Source organism: Balaenoptera musculus, chromosome 12 (assembly GCF_009873245.2).
Source record: "Balaenoptera musculus isolate JJ_BM4_2016_0621 chromosome 12, mBalMus1.pri.v3, whole genome shotgun sequence".
Taxonomy (NCBI): Eukaryota; Metazoa; Chordata; class Mammalia; order Artiodactyla; family Balaenopteridae; genus Balaenoptera; species Balaenoptera musculus.
The window spans coordinates 32,931,850-32,942,072 of NC_045796.1; the positions used below are offsets into that span (position 1 = coordinate 32,931,850).

General features: G+C 46.1%; 1 protein-coding gene across 5 annotated transcripts in view; it reads right to left on the reverse strand.

Moving 5' to 3' along the window:
- TMEM200A (transmembrane protein 200A) overlaps positions 1-9,361 on the reverse strand; it is a 71,699-nt gene extending 62,338 nt beyond the window's left edge. For 2 of the 5 annotated variants that reach the window (XM_036872084.1, XM_036872083.1), the window contains exon 1: positions 8,379-8,579. The gene's annotated coding sequence lies outside the window, so the exon portion shown is untranslated. Of the gene's footprint in view, positions 1-728; positions 979-8,378; positions 8,580-9,163 lie in introns of those variants that run through there. The other 3 variants (XM_036872082.1, XM_036872081.1, XM_036872086.1) reach the window with 3 other exon arrangements.
- Between the last annotated feature and the right edge of the window lie 862 nt (positions 9,362-10,223).

Sequence of the window (10,223 nt, forward strand, 5' to 3'; positions counted from 1 at the left end):
ACAAGGTTAAGCAAACAGAGCACATTGTAATATGTTATTAACTATGGAAAAACTTCATTAAATATAAAGGGGAAGAAAAATGCCAAACTGTTATGGGTGCTTTTGGGGCATGGGATTATAGACAGATTTTCTCCCTGATTTTTTTTATAGTTACTGTATTTTCCAAAGTTTTCATTAGAAGCATGTATTGCTTTTATTAGAAATAATAACACCCCTTCAGAAATGCTAAGTCTACTGTATCACAAATACTTGCACATGTATGTTCTCATACTTGCACTGAGCTGATCTGATATTTGCTTTGCCAAGTGAGCCAAAAATGCATGCCTCTTCTATACCAAGATCAGCTTAGAGAGAGGACTGAGAATCTTTGGATTCATACTGCATTTCAGCCCAAAGATGCTGATTCTCAAAACTGCAAACATACCTTAGCAGCTGCCAATCTATCAGCACCTCTGTGATTAGCTCACTGTCTGTAAAAGAGCCTACCCTTTCTCAGCATCACTTTCATCCCAGGAGCCCCTATTCTTCTTTACCTATTCTCATATCCCTACCAGCTTTATTTCAAAGCATCACAGTCACTGACTTGCGTGCAGTTCTCTCATTAGATTATGAGATTCTTGAGATCCTTGTCATCCTGACCTCCCCAGAATCTAACAGGGTACCTGGTAAACAGTGGGAACTTAATAAATGATATTAAATAAAATTTTACAAAATAGGAAGAAAATCACCTCAGTAACTCCAAGAGAAGAATTCACTAACAGGATCATATTGTAATGGGAATCTCGGTTGGTGCATGAAATCAGATACACTTTGGAATATAATTTCCAGTTTATGAAAGAGCACAGTAGACCTGACATTCGGGAGCTGGCCCTGGGGTTCTGTTGGATGGAAATGATTTCACAGTGCATCCACACCAGACGAGGCCACTCTGTGACCGTGATGAATCAGGACAGGAACAAGACCACTGTGTAATCCTATCTGAACACAAACAAAAACACAAATATTATCCCAAAATGACCAATATCCTCCTAATCTGGCTAATGAGTATTTGCTGCATCTTTGCCAATTATAATGTCAGCCTCTCTAGTCTTGCTCCTTCTAGATAAGACTTATTAAGATACAAACTCATAGCATTATCCCTGCTTCAATGCAGAGCAAAGCCCTGCTTCTTTAAACCCTCTCCCAAATCACTTACAAGACCAAATCCTATAATCACGCATTTCTAACACCTTTTTACTGCGACACCCCATGTTTTCCTGTGGTGTACCTTTTCCCTCACTGTAACAAGTAACAAACCCAACCTGTTCAGCTACACGTCATTTCCCAGTGGTCTCTGGCTCATTGAGAAGTTTAGTCATCCTACCTGGAATACGCTTGTCTCTTCTTTCTGCCCATACTTATCAGAACTCCCAGAAGCTTCCCCTGATCAGCCTTCCAGGTTTCAGATGGTTCCACTCCTTTTAGTTTCCATAACATTTATGTTCATCTGCTACTATTCAGTTTGTATTTCATAATACTGGCTAACACTGTGATCCTGATTACTCTCTGAAAGATCCTGCCAACTCTGAAATCATATTATTCCACCGTGCTGCTTTAAAAGTTTATGCATGGTTGTCTTACCTCCCCAAATAGGCTATGAATTCTCAAAACTATGTCTCAAATATTTCTTTTCACTTACCTTTTCATTCCCCTTCTTCTTATCATATGTATACACAGTTCACTGCACACAGCGAACATCTACATCCAGTCATAAATTTACACAGAGACCAATTTGACCTTGCATTTGTTGGGGAATGATATATCACTCATATTTCATCAGCAAACAGTTTCATTTAGAGCATCTTCAAGTATAGACCTTTATAGCTGGAGTGTATTCCACACACCTGCTACATTCAGTATGTGCTAATGCTCTTCCTCTCTCTCCAACTCTCTCCATGTATGTATCTATTTCTTATTTATCATATTTCTGGGAAATGTACCTTTGTGTATAAAGGTAAATTCAGGCCATGGCAGCTGGCAGAGGTCCCTTCTCTTCAACTGAAGTCAGTGACTAAAATTAAGCCCTCCGAACATCTGACTTGCTGACGTATCTATCCTGCATGATGATAGCGATCCTGCACTGAGGGGGAAAAACCTACCAGGTTATTAAGTTTTCTGCCAAAGCCCGATACAGTCCTGCTGGACAACGCTGTTCAGGTGACCTGCTCTCAGCTCACATTCACATGTCTAAACGTTCACTCACGATCTCCCTTCCCAACCATACATCCCTGTTGACTTCCCCACGTCTATGGACCAGACTTGAAATTGACCTTGCCCTGCCAGGACCAGGATGACTCCCTGAAGATCCAGGATGGGGTGGAGATACAGATATATCTTGGTTTCCATGACAGCTCCTTCATTTTCCAGTCTGGCTCCAGGAGCTCAGGCAAGTAATTTAACTTCTCTAAGCCTTCATTACCTTGCTCAAAAAAAAAAAAAAAAAAAAGAGCCGAAATATATCTCCTCCCAGGAGTCTAATGAAGACTTGGTGAGATTATGTATCTAAGGCACATGGCAGATGCTCTACAAATGTTAGCTCTTTTTTCCCCTAAGAGTGCCTGACAACTAATAGAACTCCGTCTCCCTCTAAGGAGCTGCCCATGCCGTATTCTTATTGACTTACACCATGAAGGATATTTAAAGCAGGGCAGATGGCAGAGTTCCTGTTCTCAGATTAACCATCAAGCTCTAGTTCTATTGATCTGCCCACCTATTCAACTTCCTGATGCTGCCCCCACTCACTTTCCTCCCTGTACCCCCCCAAACCAAGAATCTATGCTTGTTCTATTCTTCCTGTGGCACTCTTGTCCAGCTTGCCACTGAGCACGAATGCTCTACACCTTCACCCTGATAGCCTCTATTCCATCCCCTCTGTCTGACCTGGACTTCTGGCACTCTGGTTGCCTACTGGGAGGCCCAATTTGGGGCCCATCCTTCAATTTGGCCTGATATACTAGATTCTGACCTTGACCTTGAGAGGTGGTGTTGCACAGTTTAAGCACAGGCTTTTGTTTCAGACTGCCAGGGTTTGAATCCCAGGTCTACCACTTAATGACCACATAACCTTGAGCAACTTATTTACCTCCCTAACTTTCAGCTTTCTCACAGTAGAGGGCTTTTATGAGATGTCAATAACATAATGAATGTAAAGCATTTAACATGGGACTTGGCATACCAGGTAGGTCTTTAATAAATGTCAGTGCTACACATATAAAGGTTTCGCCCCTAGGACACGTGGTGGCCACAGGCCTCCTTTCGATACAGTCCAGTTGCTATGAATCTACCTACAACACACAGCCACTTCACCTACTGGCCCAGCCTACCTTCCTGGTTTGGTTCCCCTTGATCTGTTTCATCCTACCAATGTTTTTGTCAACACAGATGCTCCTTCATCCTCACCAGACCTTAATAATGTTGCTCACACATGCCAATATTCTAATTTGGGGCCTATTACCTTAGGTCTCCTAAGTGGTAACCCTCATCTGTGCCTGCTGCCTCCCCTCTGCCCATTTCCCACAAACTCAATAAACTTGTATAAACAATAGTTCTGTGTTCATCACTTCACTTCCTTGTTCAAACTGTCACTGTGTCACTGGGTCTCTAATCTCATAATGCCCAAAGTAGGGGTCTCTAATCAAATGATCCCTAGAAGACCAGGGCTTCTGGAAATAAGATCCCTAGGCTGGAAATAAGGCACAGGGGTATTTGCTAAAAGCACATGGACATGGATAAATGGTGGGCTCCTCATTCAATAATATTCTGGGTCCTCTTAGCAAAGTCTAGACATGGAGGGAATTATTTCATCACCTAGCTTTGCCTTGGCTGGGAGGAAGGTCCCACTTCTGGAATTTGCATGGCCGTGGTCACCTGAGTTGCTTCCATGTGCAAACTTCACATCGTTGTGCAAGTGCCTGTCTCAAAATGGAGGGGGCGGGGACTTCCCTGGTGGCGCAGTGGTTGAGAATCCACCTGCCAATGCAGGGGACATGGGTTCGAGCCCTGGTCTGGGAAGATCCCACATGCCGTGGAGCAACTAGGCCCGTGAGCCACAACTACTGAGCCTGCACGTCTGGAGCCTGTGCTCCGCAACAAGAGAGGCCGCGATAGTGAGAGGCCCGCACACCGCGATGAAGAGTGGCCCCCGCTTGCCACAACTAGAGAGAGCCCTCGCACAGAAACGAAGACCCAACACAGCCATAAATAAATAAATAAATAAAATTTTAAAAATAAATGGAGGGGGCAAGTCTCCGCAATAATAGACATGTTGTTTTTGATTGGCAGCCTCATTGTCTTGGGAGATCTATATGACCTTAACAGAACTGTCAATCACGGTGCCTCTACCGGTCCCCTTTTCCCCATCCCACCACTAGCATCACATATATACAGGGTTGGGCACATGATCCAGTCCAAGACTATCACAGTAGCAGTCTCTGCTGGACACAGAGACTGATTCAATGACCTCCATAGCAGGGCCAACCATAGCCCTTTCAGGAGATTTCTATAAATGGGACCTGGAAGAGACAAGACCTCTCTTTCCTATGGATCAAAAGCCCAAGGATGCAGGTTTGGAACTAACAGTGGTCACCTTTCTTAGTACGTAGAAAGAGGCCTCAGAATGAAGCTGATTCAGAAAGAAGAGAAGCTGAGAAATGGGGAGAGAGAGAAAGAACCTTAACAAAGTCATGTGAGGTTCTGGGTTCCAGCCATGACTAAAGCAAAGTCCACGTTTGGACTTTCCAGTCACATGAGCCAATAAATCTACTTTTTCTGCCGAACGCAGTTAAATGTAGGTCCCTCGAGTGTATAACCAGATGAATCCTGATCAGCTCCCTTCCACAGGAACACAGGGGGAGGGGGAGGGGACTTGACCCCCTTTAGTGCACTTGACCCCCCTTTAGTGCTTGGAGCAGAGTGACAAGGGCACTGGAGGAAGGAATGCACAGATCCACATCTTCACACTTTGCTCACATTCCCATGAATTTTGTGTAATTTCACCTCTGGTGACAGTTTCCAAAGCACAGTTTGCTATTGGAACATATCCCATTAATTAACAGTACAATGGTCCAAGAATCCCCACCTTTATATGAGAACTTCCTTTTTCCAATTGCACTCAAAACTCTTGGAAAAGTCTTATCAATGACTGTAATAATCATATCACCAGAACTCCTGCTGAGGATGGGGAGGGAGATGAGATGAGGAGGAAGCCCAGAAAAGGAGTAATCAAACTAAAGATTAACAATCAGAATTCCAGATGTGTCAGGTCTTGATCTCACAATTGGAGATTCTTATCTTCCAGAATGTAACCTAAATTTTTACTCGGAAATTTGAAACCCCACTAAAATCTGAAGCCACCCTTATATCTCTCTCCCATTTACACAGGGTTTCCAAAGTGTGTTCTAGCTTTTCCTGTTTCTACAGAAAGGCAATGGAGCGTACTGGTGCAAACGTGCTTCGAGAAATTACTCCTGGTTTCACCACCTTTCTGCCTGAATAAACTCTTGTGGTTGTAATGAAAATCAATTGGCATTAAGTGTGAATATTCATCGAAAACCATCAAGTACTAAGTGAATGTTGCTATTTATTACTTTGTTATGTATTTTAAACTCATATAACCAATGATGGGCCAGATGCCCCAGGTCGGATCTCCTCGACCTTCTATTATCATGGTCATTATTCTCTCCCTGTGTCCAGCACAGCCTGTCTTCTCCAGCCTGTCTTCCCCCAACCCAAACTCTACTCACCACCCCACCACCACCCACACATCCTGATTTCTCCTCATCAGGCAGCATTTTAAAAAGAGGATGAAAAGATTACAAAGTCCTTGGTCTGTCGATGAAAGCAGAGAGGCTCAGAAAAGCCTAGAAACATACCCAGGGCCACATCATTAGTGTCTCAGCCAGGACAACAACTTGGGTTTTCCAACTCCCCATCCAGTGTCCTTGGAAATCCACCATCCTGCTCCCCAGTGTGAACCAGTCCCGTGATGCTCAAGGACTATTCCAGGTGCTCAACGATCTATGGCACATTTTCCAGTCCCCTCCCCGCCAGCCTGTAAGCTCCCATAGGAGAGGCTACTTTGCTGCCCTTCAGCAAGCCTGGCACCATAACAAGGGTTCACCCATGTTTTCTGAATGCTTGGGCACATATCAGACCTTAGCAGACAAAACATATCTTAAGTCCTGAAATGAATACACTTGATAAAACTGCAAATCATATCTTCCGTCATAAAATGAGGGGTCCAACTCACTGCAGATTTGTTTTTTTCCATCTCTACACAAGTTCTTTTTGCAAATGTGTTCTGCTTGACTGAACTCCCCATGCGGTCTCCCATTTAGGGAGAGCAACACTAAATGAAATTTATTTTAAAACTGCCTCCTCTTTTAGACTGTACATTCTATTGATAAGTAATATGCATTACCATGAAGACTATTTTATCTTCTACTAATTTTGTTTAAGAAATGTAAAAAGTGACATCTGCTTTTATTTTTGTTCTTATCTATTTTCCTAAATTAAAAAGAATTTCTTTCCCTTTATGCTGAGAATTATCATGGGAATAAGAGAATTTAAACAAACTGTTCAAATCCACTCCCCCTGTATGTCAGTAGTTATCTTTCTCTGTCCAATGAGCTGTTGTCAAAATTCTGAAACTACAAAAGTCCAAGTATAGCAATCTAACTCTGGGAAGATTCAAAAGCTTCACTAATAATTCCTCCAAGTTGGAATACAAGTGCAGCCATCATTCTTTACAATGATCGTTCCTGAAGAATCCATTCTGCTTATGGGTGCCTTTGGAATACTACATGTGTTCTCTGGACCTGACTCAGAAGCAACAGGTAAATCTCTATGTGCCAGCTGCCTGGAAATTGCATACAGAAGCTCCCCACACAACTCTCTTTCACTGAAAGATTCCCCAGCCTAGGATACAAAGCTAATTATAACCAGGGTTACAAGTTATACCTAAGTCATCTCACAATTATGAGCTCTGTAGTAGGACTTCATTAGAGAAAATAATTCCTAACCCTTCAGTATATATATTTTGAGTAAAAAATACCTCATGACATTACTAAGGCATTTAACTATAGTTTCTACTTAATAGAAGCATTACTTTCTCTTAAGAAGATGCCTATTCTTCACTTAAGCTGTTTGAAAAGCATGAAACTAAAGCAGATGCTTCTGTATGGGGAAAAAGTAGTGGAAAAATAAAGTAAGATTTGAGAAGTTTCGAAATTTAGCCTACTTTTTACAAAATGGTAATATATTCTAGTATCAGTAGCCAAATAACAAACTTGAAGGTCATTTTATAAGTGTTTCCATAATGCAAGACATGACAGACCAGCAAAGTAAATAGCTTTCATAGGAGTTGGTAATAATTTATTCATAAAGCACTACAGAAAGTGTATCTCAGAACTCGGTTTGACAGCAAAACCTAAGAGTTCAATATTCTTACTGACAAATAAGAATAGTTGTTGATTCTTGAAATGCTTTCTGTATATACAGTGGTCCACAACTACTTCTGAAGGTCTTTAGAAGAAAAATCCGGGTAAGAGACACTTTAGCCCAACATACTTAGTCCAACACCAGACTAAGGTGTACTTGGTCTGACTTCCATGAGTAAATTACATAAATGTGAAGCATCTGACTTTCTGGCATTACCAATGCCTGAAACTGGCACTGAAATAGTGAACTGTTCTTATTACAAATATCACCTCACACACACATACACATACTTCTCAGTCGAAATCTAGCGGCAGTAAATACACACAGAGAGCTTGTACCTACAAAATGTGAAATGTTGGCTTGGGCAATTAATTATAGCAAAAGAATGATTAATGGAGAAAATTTTTCAAACCCTCAGCCCTTTCTCTTAAGGACAGACTCCATAGGGAGAAGAATAGTGCTGAACTTGGCAAACAATTGCTTCGCGTCTCCATTTCGCCTACGAAGATACTACCACATACAGATATTGCTTTAGGAAACCCTGACCACACTTTGCTCTTGCCAAGGACTACTATAAATTACGCTGTGGACATCTTTACAGAGAATGCTGACTCTCTGGAACGGAGACAAAGGAGGGTGTAGCTTGGAGAAACCCAGCCAGGCGCTCCAAGGCTCCGGGTCCTGGGAGGCTGCCCCGCACGGCTGCTCTTGCGCTCTGAGGACTGGGGAGTCCGGAACTGACGGCGGGCTTGGTTTATTTCCCAAACTTCAGGAGACGGTGTTTACCCTAACTCCGGGGTCCCAAGCGGGGCGGGGGAGGGGGAATAAAGCAGCGCCCCGTTTCAGCTGCACCGACTGCCCACCCACCTCCGCACCGGCAGCACCCTTTCCTTCCCCCTCACCTGTCCCGAGCTCGGGGCCTCGGGGGTCCGGTCGCCTGTCGCGGCTCTCACTCCCGGAGCTGGTGGGACCTCGGGCGCCTCCGGAGCCGAGCGAAGGAGGCGGCGGGGTCGGGGGCGTCAGCAGGAAGCTCGGCAGCCGCGGGCAGCCGCGCTCTCCCTCCCCATCCCGGCGGGGCTCGGGCAGCGGGCGCGGCGCTGCCACGGCAGGCGGATGAGTCAGGCGAGGGGGCGGGCGGCGAGGGGTGCGGGCCGGCGGAGGGGAGTGGCGGCGGCGGCCTCTGGGCGGGGGGCGCGTCGCTGTGTGTGCCCGCCGTGGGTCGCCGGCCGCAGCCGTAGGGCGCACGGAGTCCGAGCGCTCCCGCCCTCGGAGGTCACCCGGCGCGGTGAGCCGGGCAGGGGACAGGGAGTCGCTGCTCAGTCGTCGCCGCCGCCGCGCAAGAAAGACAAAAGGGACCGGGGGCTGGGAAGGGAAAAGTTTTCCGCTCGGCTCCCGAAAGATGCCCACCGAACCTCACGCCCCAAGCGCCGAAGAGGAGGCTGGGCACGGGGTGCAGGGGGCCGGGCGGGCTACCAGGAGCGTGGCCACGCCGTCCACGACCCGTGGGAACGCCCCCGGCCCGGCCGCCCCCAATCTCGCCGCCAGCCTCCTCCTCGAGGATGCAGACAAAATCCAATCCTCTCCCTCCAGGACCCCCAGCCCCCAAGACCCGTGCCGCGGCCGCAAAGTTGCACTTCCAGAACAGGGAATCACCGCAGACAAAAACCTATCTTTGAGAACAAAATACCCGCTTCCAGGAGCTCTTCTCCGGGCTGGAAGGCCAGAGGGTGGAAACGGACACTCCCACCCTCGGGGCGAGCCTCTCGCTGGAGCCCCCGGTCTCGGAGCCGGGGTCCCGCCAGCCCCCGGAGGAGTGGAGAAGACGCGGCGGATTCCCGGTTTTCCTGGAGCAGGCGCTGCAGGACCCTGGCTCCACGCCCCTCGGACTCTTTCTTATCAGACGCCGCCTGGGCGGGTCGGGGTCCCCCTGGCGGGCTGCGCGGGCGCTGCGCAAGCGGAGCCAAAACCCGCGCGGAGCGGACACCGCGAACGTCCGCTCTCTACACCGCTCTGGAGCGCCCACCAGATCTAGCCCGGAAAGGGGCCCGGGAGAGCGGCTCGGGGGCGAGGGTCATGGGCATGGAGGACGAGGGCGAACCGGATCGTTGAGGGCTTCGATGAGCAGTGCTTAGATTCAACTCCAAACATCACAGTCAAGGAGGGGTGTAGGTTAATCCGCCTTGCCTCTAAACATCCTGTGAGTGGGGACTGTGCCCTATTCATAGAGTAAAATGTTAATGATAGTTACCTCCTATTCCGCAGAGACAGAACTGATGGTTGTATATATGCCGGTCAATTCAGTAAATAAAGTTTTATGTAAAACTCTGCATTACCAGATATTCCAACCACAACCCTGGCATGTACAGAGCATACAATCCCCCAGCGCAGGGAGTGGGTTGTACCTATGTGTCTCCTGAATGTATTTGAGCTGGTAACTAGAGGGCAAGCATGGCATTCTAGTGCAGTGTATTTGTGTCTTTCAATGTGCAATCTGCTGATCTCATTTTCAAGAAGGGTTTGTTTCTGGATGTGGAAAATGTATGCGAGAGGGAGAGAGAGAGAGAATAGAATTCCATGCAAAACTTTAACATTAAAAAAAAATCTTGGAAATCAGATATGGCAGTGAAGAGAGACTGCTGTAGAAATGGATTTCTTTGGTACAATCTTCCTGTCTCGACTAGAAGAACTTGGAGATTTGGCACTTTTAGTAAAAATTTCACAATCAAAATGTTAAAAACAAAACTAAA